The following is a 20,850-nucleotide window of genomic DNA, read 5'->3' as shown; positions in this document are numbered from 1 at the left end:
ATGCATTATGATTTTCTTTTTTTCTTGATGCATTATTATGATTCAATGAAAATGTGTTATATGTGACTCATGTTATGCAATGTTTTTAAATGGTCTAAGATAAATTCTATATGATTCATTTATAATTTTTTCTTTACTATGTATTGATGCCTAAGATGACAAATTTTAATGGCAAATGAGTAAAAATGAATTATAATGTTTACTTAACCTAATAAAATGATAAATGGAAATACACAAAATATAAAAAGTGAATGAATCTTCTAATGATGGAATTCTATATGAAATTAAAATCTTTTGATTAATTTCCAATAGCTTCAATCTAGATAATAACATGTTTCTCCCTAAAAGATCTAATGGAAGAATTAAAAGACATATAAGAATGGACTCATAATCTATAAAAGAAACCTCACACATTCAAATGAAATGAATATGGATGGAATGTAAAATAAGGATGGATAGGTAAATGCAAATTATAAATATTACATGAAAGCTCACATTCTCTACTACTTTGTGACATCTTGATCTCGAAGGTAACATAAATTTTTATCATCATTGGGCTCTTTATTTTTGTAAGGCAACACAAGAATCATGGTATAATTAAACCAAGATGACTCGAGCATTCCTTACATGGATTTTAATATTGCAATCTTGACAAGCATCTAGGTATAATTGAACCTAGATGACCTGAGTATCACTAGCATGATCAATAGAAAAGGAATATTTTCCAATTAACCTTATGAAAAAATATTTAGGATGGAGATATGTGTGGCACGTCATGATCTAAGCTATAGTGTGAAAAATAAAGTTTTCACCGTGGAATGCTCATTAGATATATGAAGGTCCTTAAGCACAGATACCCCAAAATAAAAGTTTGATCGACCACAATAGAAAACACCCCACAAATAGAAAACAAATAAAAATATCATTTTTCCATCCTGGTTACTCGAATCACAATTTTATATGGGAGTGATCAACTCATACTAGTGAAACATCCTAGAATAGCATAGGAACATGATACCAATAAAATCAATTTTATGTTAGCATGTACTCTAATAATCAATCAAAATTGCCAACAGATGTACAAATACCTTGCCAAAGATCTTGTTATGGTTTGATGTGATCATTTAGATTTTTGGATAAGTTGAGATTTTTTATTTACGTAACAATTTAATTAAGAATTAGGAGTTTTGGGTCAAGTTTTTGAATCCATTGATAAGTATTTATTGTTTTTCATTTTTTATCTGAAGATTGTTAAAAAAGAATCCTTTTTCATCCTCATTTGAGTCATGACTTGTCAAAGATCCACTTCCAAAAATAGGTTGAGGGCAATGCCACTAGTTACGTATTGTACTATATTATTAGGGATGGATAATGACATAAAAAAAGATAGCATGAAGATCTAACCTAGACTAGACTGTGATGGAACTTTATTAATGATATATACATGGTAGACCATGTATGTAGCCAGTTTATTATGGATATGTACATGGGAGATGATGGGCTTTGAGAGATGGAATAATAAATATATATGACATGATGGACAATTTAGAAGAATCTAAATAGATAGAAGAGACAGTTTTCCACAAATGATGCTTGTTCCCAAGTTTTCATCATTTTCTTGTGATTTTTCATTTTTGAATTTTTATTTTATTTTTATTTTTCATCTCTTTCATTGGGATTTTAGACATAGAATTTACTAAGGTGTATGTTTTAAGAGGTTCATCCAACAACTCACCCTTAGAAGTCGATAATTGATATTCCCCATATCCAAATACAATAGTGATCACAAAAGGACCTATCTAGTTTGTCTCAGATTTGCCTTTCTTTTTTCGGTTAACTTGATTCTTTGGATTTTTTTCTTACAACTGGGACACCCACTTGAAATTATCTAGGTTTCACTTTTTTATTATATTGATGGGAAATTTTTTGTTGATGAGCTTTCAAATGTTCAAAATCTTTTTATTGCTTTTCATATAGCAATTCCAACTCTTGCAAGCATGATACTCTATAGTCTTCATTAGGAATAAGATCTTTTAATGTCACTCTAAGAGATGGTAACTTGACCTCAAGGGGAAGCATAGATTCATTGTTGCAAGAAAGGGCATATGGAGTGGCTCCAGTAGGTGTGTGAATGGATATGTGGTAAGCTCGCAGAGTTGGACTAAGTTGAAATGCCAGTCATGGTCAAATTCATTGATAGTCTTTTTAAGGATCTTGACAATGGTTTTATTATATACCTTAGCTTGACCATTTCCTAGTAGGAAAGAAATGGAGGAAGAATAATGAGTGATATGAAATTTATCACATAGTTCTTGGATATCCTTATTTTGAAATTGTTTATCATGATCTATAAGTATGGATGATGGAATACTATATCAACAAATGATATAATTACAAATGAACATGAACACTTTCTTTCCAGTGGTGGTTATGAGTGGAATGGTCTCATCCGATTTGGTAAAATATTATGTTTTCATTATGATCAATCTATGGCCATTGGAAGAAGATGGATGAATTTCCCTAATAAGACTGAGTTCCCACAGACTAAATGGACATATTGTTGTAAATGGATGAAGTTCCTGAGCTAGTGCATGAATTAGATTACCATGTATATGTCACTTTTTTCATTTCTTGACATATTAAAAATAATCAAACTTCACTGTAGGCCACCAATAATCCATATGCATAATCTTCTTATTCAAAGAAAGACCACTCAAGTGTGACCTAGATATACCATCATATACTTCTCATAAAGAAGTTTGAGGCTCATGTTATGTTCAAGACAATGAAAGAGAGTGTCATCAAGACCTCTCGATGCAAGGTGTCAACAATTAGAGTATAACAAGATATTTGGCAAAGGAAGTTTCTCTTTTAGTTTTGGGATAAGTCAAGTGGTAGGATATTTTCTTTTATATAAGAATAGATATTTCCATAAATCGAGGAATCTTGACTCACTAGATGACATAGTCTTCCATTATGGTATGCATCATGTCATGAAAAATTGTAGTCATAGCCCTCTGGTATATAGCGCCTGTGTCTTTGAGAACAAAAGGCATGGTGTTCCAGTAATAAGTACCCCAAGGACATGTGAAAATAGTCTTGTCTTAATCTTCTAGTGTTATTTATATTTGGTTATAATCAAAAAATCCATCTGTTAAAGATAACATTTTATGTCTCACTATAAGATCTACAATAGTGTCAATGTTTGGTAAAGGAAAATCATCTTTTGGACAAGATTTGTTGAGATCTCTAAAGTTGGTGCATACCCTAATAGACTTTTTTGGTTTTCAAATAGGAAAAAATTTTGATATCCACTTTGCATAATCAATAACTCTAATAAAGTTTGTTTAAATTAACTTTAACTAGGAGTGCTATGTGTGGATGAATCATTTTGAGTTTTTGTTTTATTGGTTTGACTCCTAGAGATATAAACAAATGGTGCATTATGAGATTTAGATCTAAGACTAGAATATCAGTGTATGAGCATGCAAAATTTATCTTTTTAGATCTAAATAATTATAGAAACACATCTCTTTCTAAATCTGCCAATGATGCAGCCACCTTTACAATGCGTTGAGATTATTTTTTTCCAATGTTGATAGGCACTATTGGTTCAATGAGTATTTTTTATTTCTCTCAATATAAATAATCATGAAGAGTGTCAATCCTTTCATCTCTAGGTGCCTCGGAGAGTTTTCACCCTTTGATATGTCTTTTCTTTTTACTATTTTTGGATCTAATACTATCACAGAATGGTTTTCACCATTAGATCTATTGATTATTTTGATACTTTTATGATTGAAAGGATTGGAATTCTCACTAAAATAAGCCAAGTCATTGAGTTCAATAGGAAACCCTCTCTTATGATCTCCCTAGGGCTCTCTGATCTCAAGGTAATCTATTATTGCATCATCATTATGGAAAAATTCAAATTTGGGAATAGGAGGTGAAGTAATGTAATAATAGCAAGGGATCATTTGTTCATGTTGAAAGGTGATAATAGTATTAATAAAGAAATTCTAAAGGTTTAGGAATGTATTGACAAGGTTTATTTCCATACTCTCATCTAAAATGCCATGTTCCTGATAATTCTTTCTTTCTTCACAATTGTCACAATTAGCATAATATGGGGTTAACTCTAACGAGTCTAACTGTGAACTTTGTTCCTCATGGTATGAGTTACTATAAGTCATATCAATGTCAATTTTTTATTAATCTTTGGTGAGAACAGATGACTAATCCCATTCATAGGCTCTAGAATAATCTTCATCAGAATCAATATCCTCTTATTTATCTCTATTTTGATTAAGAAGTTCTAGTGTAACATTTTATTTCACATGTCTAATATGATCTATATCCCAATCCTATGGTATCTCTCTAATAATTTGGATTCTTTAAAATAGGTTGTAAGATGCCTTCTTTTTGCAAGCCAATAGGTCCACTTCCTTTTTTAAGGAAACTTGAAAATAAAGAAATAATAACCATTTCCACATAACCCATAATAAATCTGAAATAAACATGGAATTAAAATCCACATGCAAGAGAATAGACAACATACCCACAAAATTGTGACACAAGATATACCTTGGGAAACCCTCATTGAGGGAAAAACCTAGCCTCCAAAAGCATCCATCACCATGTATTATTTAGCAAAAATACCATTGCCATACAACCATGGAAGTCTTCATGGCCATAGCCACAACTGAGCAAACTATGTGAACAAGCATGAATACACACATCCCATGCCATGCTTCTAACCTTCACAAATGCTTCCTTGGCTAACCTGTCAAGCCTTGTCCTGCTTGACTCTTGCCTTTTGTCTTCTCCTTGTCACTCTACAACAACTACCCTTGTAGCTGCTTATATAGTAGCAAGTCTCACAAAACCACTAAGTGGTATTACACAAACCATATGCTAAAACCATGTGCTACCTAACCCACTGACCCCACATTTAATATTGGGCATTTAATTCTTTTCCCTAATATTAAATAATTACATAAAATATTATCACAATGTTACAATACAACTCATCAAGAATATTCTATGTTAATCTTTACATGTTGCACGTCCATCTAGGTACAACATTACATAATTAAATAAAATAATAAAATATAACAATATTATGCAATGTATGCAACACCCATTATCTCAACAATCTCTCACTTGTTGTATACATTGCATAGAGTCAATCCGTAGCCACATAAATGAATAAGAGAACAATCCCTCTCAGCACATCCACCATCATGGATCAAAATACACCAAGTGCTCCATCCTGGTACCCGCAACAAAATCAAAGTATCCAGCATCTCGAACATGAATGATCTCACCTCTTATTATGCCACTACCACTGGACATATATAGAAGCCATCCAAAGAGAAAGCCACCCAACTTGTCACATTACAAGATCATAAAATCCTGTACCAACTAAAATTTCAAGCACAAATAACCTAATCCACAGGTAATCACATGTATCCATAGTTGTCAAAATATCCATAGCTGAAATAGCACCCACAACAAGTGCCAAACCCATCCAACTATCCATACCTCAAAGGTATAACAAGTGAATCTCATATCACTGACATATCCAATCTATAACCTGCAATCACAAGCCTCAAGAGCAATACCTACCACATATATACCAAGAAGCTCCCACTGCAAAAGATAATGTCAAATCTATAACCAATCCACTCACAACATTTCAAACAAGTGAATCCATGTTGTATCAAGGACATCCACAATACATAAACTAATATCCTGCAAGAACAACTCTCAAAACAAGTCTCCAATAGTCTCCCAAATTCTCCACAAGCAACAGAGGAAAGAGAAAGAAATAACCATGTCATCTCTCGCATGACATGCATAAGCACAAACCAGTGATCACAATCTCTAACCAATCTCAAATCCAATGTAGGAAAAACTAAACATCCAGGAAGATAACCAAGACCAGAGAAACCATGCAAATCATAACCTGTATCATGTCCTTCTACACACACCCCTAGATGTAAACTATGCAAGTATGATCTCCTTCATAAAACCCCAACAAGAAGCATCAACAAAACCCAAACCAAACCATATAACTAATCATGGATGTAAACCTCTCACAAGAAGATCAAACTCAATAAACCATTCCTAATCCAAGAAAAACGCCCAATATAAAACCATCTCCCAAACTCAACCAGCATAACAACATATGCACATGGAGATAACCAATGCTAAACCATCTCTCAAATGAACCCTCCAGAACTAACTCATGTACCATAGCTCAAGATCCATATTCATGAAAGACAAATATAATGCACCTAAGAAAAAACAATGGGCTATACCTCTCAAGTAGCAAACTGTTGAGTAGACCAAGAGTGAGGAATGAAAATGCTCATCAAGATACCCAAGTCTCCAACCAAGACTCATCTAAGAACAATCTCCTCTCAAGTCCATATTAGGTGACTACCCCTTGGACTTCCTGCTGAAACCATCAACCATCCCAACAAAAACTTCTCTAATCTAAGAGAAATCAGTGTCACCACTGTCTCTAAGTATCCATGAGCACCTGTAACCAATCAATCCATGCCAACTCCAAATGCAACATAGCAATATCATGAAGTATCTAGCTTATGATCAGTGTACTCAATACCAAGAAACTAAACCAAGATCAATGTCAAAGTTCCAACCATGGCCTTAGGAACATAAACATGACAACATGATCTTACCATCTCAACTAAAGAGATAACATGCTCCATATGAACACACTATAACATGTCACAACTCTAAACGCGTATCAAGAGTATACCATGACATAATAATGAAACCATCCTCATACCAAGGATAACATGCCAAATAAAAGCATAAACCACACCTTTGCCAAGAACCCTATGAGTCCTCAAGATGCAACCATCTCCACACACCATGAAGATAACAAGTGCAACATGCAAATGTCAAAGATGCTTTTGCAGCAATAGGATCTAAGACAAACCTCCAACATTTGCAAACACTCAATAAATATATCAATGCCAAAAACTCCCACTCAACCATGGTACCAAGTCTCCCATGGCATCATAAAATCCATCTCCTACATGAAGATCCAAACCAAAATCAGGAACTAATCCTACACTGTCACAAGCTCCCACTAAATCATGTATCCAAGCTATCCATGACATCATGATGAAAAAACCATCCTCTAACCATGAGAATCAACCATGGCATCAAACCATCAAAGAACTCAAAGTGCACATGATGAGCTCTTCAAAAGAAACTAAATAACCATGATCTTCAACCAAGAAGATATACCACCATAACTGAATCAAAAAATCTAAGCTAATGAACATCAAGGATGTACCTGTATATCCAATCATGTTATGCCAAAATCCATAGCATCATGATCACATCCATGAACCAAGCATCAGGCTCTCAATATGTCCAACCTGTCAGCATAAAATAGTCAACCACAATCCTCCACCATGACTGTCCTTGGTAACAACATCTCATCCCTTCTACATGAAAAAATAATCAGAAAATCATGTGACTTAGGGCATAGACAACCCAAATCCAAGCCACCAATCTGAATATGCATTAATAATGAAAGATCAATGAGAAAAGACAACCCATAACCAAGCTATAAATGCAACCTCTAAGTGTAGACCGCTTACAACACTACACAACTTGTAGACCCAACAATTCATCATGCATATCCAAATCCAAATATTGATAACCATATCATCATGAGACCAATCTGAAATATGAACTGAGTATACAATGACATCAAAACTTAAATCTCCAATGCCATAAACTCACAATGTTACCATAGTCAAAATATATCTATAAACTGTTCAGATCAATATATCACCAAATAAATCATGTCAAACCTGCACCAAATCTGAACCAATATGTAGAGCTTTCCATTGACTACTCAAAGTCTAAAATCTGACTCCATATGCCCAAGTTATGCCCTAATTCGTGCTCAAAATAAATAACATATGACTTTAGGGCTCTTAAAACCTGACAAAATGTCAAAATCATAGAATAAACCTACACCATGTTGTGGTGCTCTAAATTAGCTTTCCAACGCCTCTAAGAACTCTGAAATCTAATATTCTAAGAGAAAGTTATGGCCATTTTACTAAGACAGTCTTTTTACTAGTTTCACTGCGATTTTTCATTTTTATTTTTTTTCTATGATGAAAATTCTGATGGGATTAAATTTGACGGCCATCATGGGCTGAAACCAAAAAACTCTTTCATTTCCTCTGAACATGGCCAAACTAGGGCATATTATATATCAAAATTTATGGAAACGTCGACCTGGATCCAATGGTGAGGTCTGTTTTTAGCCAGGAGGTCATTTCTGCATGCTACCCCCAAAAAACCCTCATTTTAAATGAAACATTTGAAAAAACCTTTTGCCCAACAATTTCACATGCCCAAATATTTTAACATCCCATCATAACAGCAAATCCAAAACCCTTAGATCTGCAATAAATCATTCATATATCTTGCCCTTTTCTTTTATCCTCTCATGCATTCCCATGGATTCAATCTGGGGTTACAATAATAAAACCATAGCTCTGATACCACTTGTAAGAAAACTTGACAATAAAGAAATAATAACCATTTCCACATAACCAATAATAAATCTGAAATAAACACAGAATTAAAATCCACATGCAAGAGAATAGACAACATACCCACAAAATTGTGACACAAGACATACCCTAGGAAACCCTCATTGGGGGAAAAACCTAGCCTCCAAAAGCATCCATCATCATGTATTATTTAGCAAAAATACCATTGCCATACAACCATGGAAGCCTTCATGGCCATAGCCACAACCAAGCAAACTATGTGAACAAGCATGAATTCACACATCTCATGCCATGCTTCCAACCTTCACAAATGCTCCCTTGGCTAATCTATCAAGCCTTGTCCTACTTGACTCTTGCCTTTTGTCTTCTCCTTGTCACTCTACAACAACTACCCTTGTGGCTACTTATATAGTAGCAAGTCCCACAAAACCACTAAGTGGTATTACATAAACCATGTGCTAAAACTATGTGCTACCTAATCCACTGACCCCACATCTAATATTGGGCATTTAATTCTTTTCCCCAATATTAAATAATTACATGAAATATTATCACAATGTTACAATACAACTCATCAAGAATATTCTATGAGAATCTTTACATGTTGCACGTCCATCTAGGTACAACATTACATAATAAAATAAAATAGTAAAATATAACAATATTATGCAATGTGTGCAACACCCATTATCTCAACACCTTTGTATCCCATTTTTACCAAGATAACATATCATTTGCCATAATTTTCAGGAGAAATGTATTCATACTTGGTGGTTTCTTATTTCTTTTCTTTGTAGAGGAATTATTTAGCATTTTTTTCATTCGCTTCATCTATTAATGTGCCCCCACTCACAAAAATTGCAAAAATAGTAGTGGGAGGTGATTCCAACTATTATTTTCTCATCAAGGATCTTCCATATGATTAAGAGATAGAGGTAATTTTGTGATACAAAAATTTTTCCCAAAGGTATATTCTCTCATGCTTGGTTCTTTTACATCAACTTTTAAGTCCAATGACTTGGAAGTAGATGTTAATTACTAGAATCATGATTGAGAGATGTCAATATAACTCGATTGTATGGTATTAGATAGTTTGTTGATGACCCTATGGTATTGCAATACTGAAAAGTATTGGGATCTCCTTTGATGATTATCTATTGTCCTTCATGAGGGAATTTTAGACAATGATGAAATGTTGAAGAAACTCCTTGTGTAGAGTGAATCCAAGGATATCCCAAGAGAATATTATATACTAGCTCCATATCAAGAACTTGAGATGGTCCATTTTTTACCATTGGACCAAATCTAATAGGTAATACAACTAATCCTTTAGGTGCCCTTTCTTGTTCATCATAAGCTTTTATTGTGATTTTCTTTTTAGGATCTACTATTTTTTGGAAAATCCTAATAGAATGATATGTTTTAGAGTATAGATATTCAAGTTGGAGCTTGTTCATCTATGAGGACTCTTTTAATTTTATGATTTTATACAAGGACTTCAATGTAGAGTGGAGCATTGTGTGGTTTGTGAATGGTAAGATCATCATTTTCAGTAAATGATATGAAATGTGGCATGGTCAAATGTCCCACCATAGCTTGGAATTGATCATCATCTAGATTTTTGGCTACTGTGGTCTTCAAAATATTTTTTTAAGAATTTCCCTATGTGATATTAACAACTATAGAAGCTCTAATATCAATATCTTCACTGGTGTTTTCTTCAATTGATCCAAAAGGTTTTATTTTTTTAACATCTTGGATGTAGACTTTGGTACATAGATAGCTTTTGTTTGAGACATGGACAATTTGGATGAGACAACTTGCAATGTGACCTTAGCTTGATTCATAGTGATCGCATTAAATTCTTTAGACTCATCTTTCTCATGAAAGGTAATGATATTGGCATAATACTGAGAAGGATCACATTCATATATGTTGTTTTTTATTAAGAAAATATGTTTTGAAGGGGGCCTAAAACCCTGTACAAAAAATAACTAGAGATTAAACATTATAGCCCAAAAAACTACAACTCACAAAAAATAGATCCAATAACAAAAGGCTAGTAAACTAAAAATGACACCAAGAAGCCAGCAAACCAAAAAATCATTGAAAAAGTTAGGAGCCAATAGGAAATTAACCTTTTCTTTTCATTGTTTATGGTACTTATTGCCACAACACATCCATCTTCTTAGCCACAACTATCATCTTCTTAGTAGTAGTCATGATCCTTCTACCCATTCCTTCCCTTTTGTTAGCACCCAGTCTAGCATCCTCAATTACAACAACAATAGCTCTCTCCTCTAGACTTACCTCCATCTTATTAATTAGAATCTTCATGTGTTCATTGGAGGCTCTAAGGATATTATAGCTCTATTTGGATATACTCTGGAGGGTATTCTCAATACCATTGACTTGTGTTTCTAACTCCATCACCTGGGCTTCTAGCCTATAGAAAGTGACCAAGTCAATCAAAGACCCGGTGGGGAGTTACCATTTTTGTCTCCATCTCATACCTTGTTGTCACCAACCTTCTCCTCAACCATGGACATCCTATCCTTTAGACCTAGTATCTGATGGAACATCCTTTTCAATGATTTGAAGTTATCAAGAAAGTTATTCCTCACATTTTTTAGGAGGTCCATATCTTTCTCTTTTCTATTGTCAAAGGATGACCAAAGACAGATCAATTAGAGTTTAGAGTTCCACCTTACCCGGATCCATTTCTCTCACCTGTAAGTTTATTGTTTCTCTTCCAATCCCCAACTTCACAAAGTCTAAGGACATGCTTTTCTAGGTTATTTTTCTTCCTTTGACTTATGATTAAGGTTCTTCTTTGTATATGTTTTCAACAAAAGGTAGGGGTTATATTTATCCTCAAGGGACAAAGAGCCAACATACTAGTTCTTAATGAGATCCAAGGAGGAGTACTCACCCTAGTCATCTTTAATATTGGCTTTCCCAGTAGTTTTCTTCCTCAACACTACCTTAAAAGGCACATCCTCCTAGCCATCAGTATCCAAATCATCCCCATCCTCCTCATAATCATTAAACAAAATTACTACCTTAGCCTTTTTGTTTGGCTTACAAGATTTGACATTCTGGGTTGGCTTTCTCTTTATAGGATTCTCTTTTCACTATACCTACTCCACATCTTCCTCTGACTCTGCTAAGTCTTCCTCATACAACTCATCTTCTGACTCTCCCTTCTTCTATTTTTTGGAGGCCTACCCATTTATCCTTGGTCATTTATGAGGGGTATTCTAAGTGCAATGCTTATCCTTGCCCTTGGAGATCAACCCTAAGATCCTCATCATCAGAATGTAGCCCTTCACTATCTTTGGTATTAGAAAAAACCTTAGGAATCTTCAGTATCACTAGCTATAGTAACCTCCTTTCTCTTCAAATTAGTAAATTTCTCTTTAGAGTGGGCTTTAATATGCTCATAAATGAGAAACATGAGTCTGTCACATAAGGGAGGATTTTTGACAGCCTTCTCCCTAATGCCCTTAATACTAGCATTTAAAGAAGATAATAGGTAAAAAGGAATAGACACCTTGATATTATGTCTAAAATGATTCAACAAAACAAATTGATATGAGAAAATTCTAGAAAATATAGTATCTAAAGTAACATAACATATAATATCTTGCATGAAAAACCTCCAAAGTTTCTTGATACATTTTTGCTAAAAATAGGTCTTACCTTCATCTTTCACAAGAGCCTCTCTTTCACCAAGTTCTTTGGTGATGAAGGGTGCTCCCCTTAAAACCATAAAATCATAAGAGAAACAAAGAAAAAACAACAAATGCGAGAACAAAATATGGACTTCTTATTTGCATCGCAAATGTGGAATTACAGAACTCACAAGTACTATATGCTAACCCAGATGGTTGCCTTAATTACAGTAATCTGCAAAACCAAGCTATGAACTACCACCTAGAGTTGTCCTAGACAATGTTCAAGCCTTTCTTAAATAGGAAATTTATGCCACCTGGGAAGGTTCTAGATGCTCAAACTTAATACCTAGGGCTGACAGACCCTAACAATACATATAAAATCTACTAAATACATTTTTGACAAATTATTTTAGAAATTTTTGTAGCCCAAAAAGGCCATAACTCTCAAACTATTGCTCTGACTGGCTATTATAATCACTTTTTGGAAATGGCAGCTCTTGATCTACAAGCTTGGAATGGCACAAGTGCCCTTCCATTGATTTTTCATACCTAATCTGGGCACTCTAAGGCATCCAACAGTGAACCTAAAGATTTTTCTACAATTTTTTTCTGCCAAAAATCTATAATAACTTCTCTAATGCTTAAGCTGGAGAAATGAGATTTTTATGGTAGGCTGATAACTCTAAAATGAACCTTCATGTAGAAAATGAGAACATTCTAAGTTTGTGTGAAAAACTTACTAAAAATAGCAAGTTCCCATAAATAGTAACCACCCTATCTACTAGTCCTTATTAAAATAGAAAATATTGAAATGAAAATATTTTTGGGTGATTCAAGATTACTCTTACACCTAGGATGTTCCTACATCACTTGGAAAAATTTTCCATAGCCACATAAGAAACATATGGTCTTTGTTGAACTTCCTCTTGTCTATCAATATGTCAATGACAATAGAACTAAGCTCCTCATTGACAGTGTAATTTCTTCCACCCAAGCTCAAAGACCCATTATTCCATTTCTTATGGAAAATTTTGGTAGACTCATGATTTTCACCATTAAGATGGTGAGATGCCTTCTCTCTAAAATTTCCCATAACCTTGTGCATGTTTTCCATTTTTCATAGTTGGACAGTTCTTGTCTCCTTCTTTGGCCTCCCATCTTAGTTATGTGATTCCCAACTTCTAGAAGAAAAAAAAGTTGCTAAAACTAATCAAAATAATCACCTTGAAGAAAGAACAAGTGGTTCTCATAAGCACCCAAAAAGTGTGAGCATTGATAGGATGATTATAATGTTCACTTGCCTTTTGTATAGGTTTCCTTACACTTTGAAATTAGTAAATCAATCTTTCTAGGCATGTCCATCTCTATTCATAATTACTCCTACCTTGTCATTAATTAAGTCATAATCAAAGTAATACATGACACTCTTAGGGAAGCTTTCATCAACCTACTAGGTCTCGATCCCTTGATACCTCACTACCTCATTGGCAACTACATCATCCACCACATTGGATTCATGATAGAGATGAGAAATATAGCAGCCTTCTATGGTATTAATAATATTTTTTAATTTCAATATTCCAAGAGGGATTATTTTTTCCTTTAAGGTAGTTGACAATACTCATTGAGTCTCCTTCTAACCAAATATTGGATATCTCCTGATTTTTGTCCAATTTGATTATTTGGAGAGCAGCCATAGCCTGGGCTTAATGTATGTGTAGGATGTAGTATTGTAGTTGTCTTGACTATCATTTTTATTGTTGGAGGCATTTTCTTTATCATGATCTAGAAGTGGATCTTTGAATGTAGTATGTGTCCCATATGAGGTATGCCCATCAACATTTACTTTGCCACTCTCAACCAAATCTTGTGTCACATTCTTTAACCTTTTATATTCATTTGTTTTATGACCTTTGCCTCTATGCAATTCACAATAGTCATCGCCATTCCACCATGATGGTTTCACTTTTGGCTCATAATATTTCACTTGAGGAAGTGTTATAAGTTTCTGAGTGATTAACTTCCTCAAAGTTGATTTGAGAGATTCGCATATAGGAGTAAATGTATTTTTCTTGGGTATGAAATATGTTCTCATGAAAGATTGATTATTTTGTTGATTGTTTGGGATATCTTGAGTATTTTGATTTGTTTGAGTAGTAGATTTGTTTTGTAGATTCAGTATTGGTTGTGATGTCTTAATATTTTGATTATCTACTACTCCATCACTCACAATGTTTTTTTTCTTGTTCTAATATTTAGATTTTTCATTGTTGGTATTGGAATTTTTGTTGTTGAGGTTTGAAGATCTAGCATTGTCTTTTGTGTAAAGTTTTAGTTCTCATTTTCGGACCATAGTGTCTTCAATTTTTACACTATTTTCAATGAGCTTTTTGAAGTTTGGTAGACATTGCAATTGTACTTTATAGCCCATGTCTGATGGAAGATTTTGTATGCTAAGTATCCATCTTTTCATGTTTAGGAGTGATTCTCTAATATTTTGACAAAAGGTGACACCAACTCTGTGAGAAGGTAAGGAATGGTTCCCCATTATTGGTTTTTATATTGCAAAGGTATAACATTATCACTTCATGTCTAATGTTGTAGGAATAATGTGTTACAAACATGTCAACTAGCTCATTAAATGACTTGATACCATGTTTTAACTTAGAAAACCATTCCATGGGTTGGCCTCCCAAACTACATGGAAATAAGGTAAGTCTCATCGTGAGCTACTTCAATGCAAGCTGCACAAAATTTTCTAACATGATCTTGTGGATCTGAATTCCCTTTGTATTTTTCAAATTTAGGAACCTCAAAACAAGGAGGAAATAGAATCATGACCAAACTCTTGTCAAAAGGATATGGACATATGTCTTCTAATGTATACTTCTTGGTTGAAGATCTAGTTTGAATTTCTTAGGTTTGTTGTTGAAGCATCTGGATCAGTTGTACCAGAGGATCTAATGATAATGTATGTCCATATCTTGGTCCCAGTCCACCAATTGTAACCTTAAAGGGACCTCCTCAACAAGTGTCTCCTTAACAAGGTGTAAACCAACAAGGTTCTAGTCCACAAAATGAAACCTTACAAGGTCCTTCCCAATAACGAATCTCAACACATCAAGGATCTTATCAACCAGAGTATTACACAACAAGGTTATGTTCAAAAAATACATGCACAATATGTTCAATCAGGTCCTTTCCAACAACAAAATCCAACATTCCAAGGACCTCATCAATAAGGTTGCAATCTTCCTAGTATGAACACCCATAGTTCAAATCCTAAAAGAATTAATACTCAAGGAAATACCCATATCAAGAACATGAAGGTGGACACATGATACATCATAGGTGCTCCTTGTCCCTGAGCCTAAGCTTGAGCCTGTCCCTATCCCTATCCATGCCCTTATCCTTGTCCCTGATCATGTCCATGACCCTCTCCTTCTCCTTGATCCTGAGGCTAATCGTGAGATACCATCTACAGGTACGACGTGCAAACTAAATGTTAACTTAATATTACAAGAACATAAGGGGAACTTAATGTTAACTTAATATTACAAAAGTGATAAGAGAGAGAGAGAGTGAGAGAGAAAGTAAGAAGATAGAGAGAGTATGAGGAGAGAGAAAGTGTGATGAGAGAGAAAGTGTGAGGGGAGAGAGAAATTGATGAGAGAGAAGTGAGAGGAGAGAGAAAGTTCAAGAAGAGAGAGAAAGTAAGAAAAGAGAGAGAGAGAAAGTAAGAAGAGGGAGAGTGTGTGAGGAGAGAGTTAGTGTGATGAGAGAGAAAGTATGAGGAGAGAGAATGTATGAGGAGAGAGAAAATATGGAGAGAGAAGTGTGAGGAGAGAAAGTGATGAGATAGAAAGTAAGGAGAGAGAAGCAAGAGGAGAGAGAAAGTGATGAGAGAGAAAGCAAGAAGAGGGAGAGAGTATGAGGAGAGAGAAAGTGTGATGATAGAGAAAGAAAGGAGAGAGAGAGAGAGAGAGAGAGAAAGAGAGTGAGGACAAAGATAGTGTAATGAGAGAAGAAGTGTGAGGAGAGAAAGTGTGAGGAGAGACAGAGTGTGAGGAGAAAGAAAGTAAGGAGAGTGAAGTGAGAGAAGAGAGAAAGTACAAGAAGAGAGAGAAAGTAAGAAGAGGGAGAGTGTGAGGAGACAAAGAACTTGTGTAAGAGAGAAAGTGATGAGAGAGAAAGAAATGAGAGGGAAGTGAGGAGAGAGAGACTTAAAGGAAAGAGAAAGTGTGAGGAGAGAGAAAGTAATGATAGAGAAATGAGAGGAGAGAGAAAGTAAGAATAGGGAGAGGCTAAGGAGAGAGAAAAAGTGCACAAGGATCTGGAGAAAGTGATGAGAGAGAAAGAAAGGAGAGAGAAGTGAGAGGGGGGAGAGAGAGAGAGAAAGCATTCAAGGAGAGTGAAAGTGAGAAGAGAGAGAGTTCATGGAGAGAGAAAGTGTGAAGAGAGAGAAAGTGAGAAGAGAGAGAAAGTGTGAGGAGAAAGTGAGAAGAGAGAGAAATTCTAAGGAGAGAGAAAGTGAGAAGAAAGAGAAAGTTTGAGGAGAGAAAGTGAGAAGAGAGAGAAAGTATGAGAGAGAAAGTGAGAAGAGAGAGAAAGTGTGAGGAGAGAGAAAGTGAGAAGAGAGATAAAGTGAAGAGAGAGAAAGTGATGAGAGAGTTTTTCTAGATATTGAAGGTAATTTTTTATTAATTTTTAGTCATCTAGAGTTTTAAATTATTTTTTGTTTTCTACCTCTAATCCTATTGTTGGTTTTCTACATCTTAAATCATATTTTAGTTTTCTACATCGAATCTTATTTTTGGTTTTCTACACATGGTGAATCCTATTTTTGGTTTTCTACATCTAGAATCATATTTTTGGTTTTCTACACCTACTATCATATTTTTGGGTTTCTAAATCTAATCATTTTTTTTTTTAAATTCTTTATCTACCTAGCATTTTAAATAAACTAAACATATAATATTTCTTCCATTAACTATAATTTTAACAATATTTTCTAACATTTAAACCAAAATACAAAATATAAAGATAAAATTAATTATTGTATACTAAAAATTACAAAATGACCATAAAAAAGCTAAATAAATTCATAAAAATAACTAAATATTTTTTTAAAAACTACAAATAATTCATCAAAATAACTAAACAATCATTAAAAATAACTAAATATTCATTAACTCTCGCTTATTTTTAGCCTGATTTGTATTAACTCTCGGGTTTCAGGATCCCTGTAAAACCTGTTTATCTAATCAAAAACTAAATATTCATTAAAAATACAAGAATGAACATACTCAGTATGTTGAATGCTCAAAGGAGGTTGAAAATGTTGATCTGGAATGATGGTGTAACTACAAACATCACGAACTTTGCTCCAACCACTATTGCAAAACTGTTGCCCAGAAAAAGACATTTGATAGTGGTAAAATGGCTTTTAAAATGTTATTTTTGGTTGTGCTTAGGGTTTATTTAGGCTTCAAACAAAGCCTTTAAGGATTTGAACGAAGTCGTAAAGGCTTCGAAAGAAGCCCACGCCTTCTCTCAAAGCCCAAGCAAGCCTGTGGCCAGCAAGGGCTTCAAGCAAAGCTTGCAACTTCCATTGAAGCCCTTTCCACATGGCTTCCATCGAAGCCATGTGGAGGCATCAATGGAAGCCTCGAATTTACTCAAAGCTGCCTAAAAAACCTTTTTCCCACTTTTCATCTGATTCGTTCGTGATGAAAAGTGGGAACAAATTGTGTGGCCTTACCCCCTTGTTACATTACACCTTGTTGTGGAGATGCTTATTGGGTATAATCGTGTTGAGGAGGTCCTTGTAAGGTTACAATTGGTGGACTAGGACCTTGAGAAGACACTTGTTGGGTATAACCTTGTTGAGGAGGTCCTTGTAGGGGAAAATCTTGTTGAGTAGTATCTTGTTGGTTTAACCCTTGGGATGTTAAACCTAATAAAGGACCTTGAGAAGATGGACTTTGTTGAACAGGTCCTTATGAAGGTACAATATTTTTTTGCAAAGAATCACTTGATGATAAAGGACCTTGTGAGGTTGAACCTTGTTGAAAAAGATCTTGTGGGGTTAATCTTTGTTGAGGGGGTCCTTGATCACTAGAAGTGTTCTTAAGTCGATTGAGATCAAAAATTTTAACACCTTGTCTTGCAAGTACCATGAAGTATCTCTCTTTATCTAGGTCCAATATCTTTTCCATTGCCTTTCAAAACCTAGGATCTTTCATGGCTTCCATAATATCTTCTTTAGTTGGTTCATCATCCATTGAGTATCTAGAGGACCTAACATTTTCTTTGGGCCAAGGACTCCCATATGCATTTGTTTCTTCCATGTTGGCTTGTTGTTGTTGGGCTTTCAACTTTTGAGCTCTAGTTTGAACTACCATAAAATATCAAAGTGTAGATGCTGGTTGAAGGATATGCTAAAGTGTTAAAAATTTTGATGTAGACAATGAAACTCTATAGGAGATCGGCACTTGCTATGATATTGACAAAGACGATTCAAAATTGTCAATGTAAGTAAGCGTCTAGGTAAAAGATGATAACTCCTAATAAGGAAACTCACTAAGATGGAATTGTTCAACATTAGAAATTCGATGGTGGATGTTTTTAGGATTTTGGATATGGTAGACTAGAAGGATGTAAAATGAAAATGGTATTCAAACTTGTATTCTCACTATCTAAAAGTTTCAATTGTTCAATAAACTAGAAGGACATATCAAATGGACACAAAAGAATTTTTTTTTGTTTTTTCTTGAAAAGGTCTCTTAAGCTCACTATCACAAATGTGCAATAATAGATGTGTAGATAGTCTGAAGAAATGTGCACGTAATAGTGATAGATGCAAGATACTGAGTATTATAAATGCGCAAATATAATGAACAAATGCATAGGAATAATAAACAAAAGCACAAAAGCATAGTCAAAAGTGCAGATAAATTGACTAAAAGTGTTAAAATTTTGACAAATGCATAGGTATAAGAAAGAAATGCAAAAATTTATGAAAAATGCACAAATCTGATAGAATTTGGAAAAAAAAAATTGATATCTGGTTTTTTTCTCTAATTTTTGGAAAGAAAATATATGCATACACATAAAATAGTATGAATGATCCCCTAAAACTATTTCTAAAATGAAATTCACAAATGCACCACAATCCTAGGTTGGCTAGGACAATATCTATTGAATTTCCACTTGAACTAGGTCCAACCATGCTAACTCAGTGTGGATAGAATGGTATCTTGGAGGAACAGACTCCTCCTTATAGTCCACTCACTTCTCGAGCACACTAAGATACAAACTCCAAGGGCGATGATATCCCAAGGAACCACTACCCCACAACAAAGCCACAAGAGGTGTGGTATTTCTTTAAGGGCTCTTAGCACCAATAGATAGAAGGTTTTTGATAATCTACAAAAAAAATATTTAGCAAGTACATTTGTTTAGAAGGTTATGCTTTCAGACACTTTTATCATCCTAACATAACAATATTACAACCACTCCATGAAAATTTTGACCCAATGGATTTGTATTTATAGTGGATCAAAAGAGCTTGGTGTTAGCCCACTACCACTTGGGTTGTTCCCTCTCACTGGCTCTCCTAAAGAAAATCTCGGTAGGTAGGCCCTCTAAAGATTAGTACAAATTTTCTCTTACACCCAAGATCCATGAATGACAAGGGGAGATGATACCTTTTTTGTACTAAAATTGGGAAAAATATAGAATGTGGCTATTCCACAAAACACAATTGGCATGATGATCTAATCTAAAGAAGACACGTAAAAATTAAAAGCATGTCATATTTTAAGCCCAAACCAAGGTTATAGTTTATATTTAACAACCCCTTATAGAAACTTGCAAAACAAGGGACAATCAAATATGTTTTTGAGGGGCTTCCAGACAACATCCTACAAAAAAAACCTAGAAAACTACCAAAATGAACAACAACTCATTAGAATGTCAGGAATCTAAAAATACAACTAGAAAATTTATCCAAATATGCAATAAAAATGTGCAATAATAGTAAATAAAAACATAGATGCTAGACAAGCATAGTAGAAATAAACAGAAGTGTAGAAATATGAAATAAAAGCACAGAATAAGTGAATGCAGATTTTTGATAAATAGATGCGAGTTTTTGGTGAGAAAATGCGCACAAATAATAAATGTGCGTCAGAAAAGAATAGAAGCGCAAGAAATTAGAACAGATGTGTAGAAGTTTATAGAAGTGCAACAAGAATGAATGAATGCTCAAATCTATAGAATGAATGTGCTTAAATAACCTGTACATCACCTACACAAATAAAAGTTTTTTTTGGGGACTGGCCCCCATGGTGGGCATGAAAGATGTATGCAGAAATTAGTGACAATGCCTAAATGATCAACCTAAGCTAAAAAATGCATACGTAGTGAAGGATTACAAATCAAACTAGAATCTTTACCTTTCCTTACCATTTGCAACATGCCTCCATTATCCTCTTAAGCTTAATTTTCCTTATTCATGAGCCCTCAAATTGTATTTTTCATTTTCAAAAAAAATGCAAATTAATAAACCTTTTGCAAACATTGGTATATCAATG

General features: G+C 34.4%; 1 pseudogene; it reads left to right on the top strand.

Annotated features, from left to right (window-relative positions):
- LOC149561696 (DEAD-box ATP-dependent RNA helicase 15-like) overlaps positions 1-17,945 on the top strand; it is an 88,015-nt pseudogene extending 70,070 nt beyond the window's left edge.
- Positions 17,946-20,850: the final 2,905 nt, after the last annotated feature.

Source organism: Cupressus sempervirens, chromosome 4 (genome assembly GCF_028749045.1).
Source record: "Cupressus sempervirens isolate cs-2001-9-10 chromosome 4, ASM2874904v1, whole genome shotgun sequence".
Lineage (NCBI taxonomy): Eukaryota > Viridiplantae > Streptophyta > Pinopsida > Cupressales > Cupressaceae > Cupressus > Cupressus sempervirens.
This window is presented reverse-complemented; position numbering and strand designations above follow the sequence as displayed.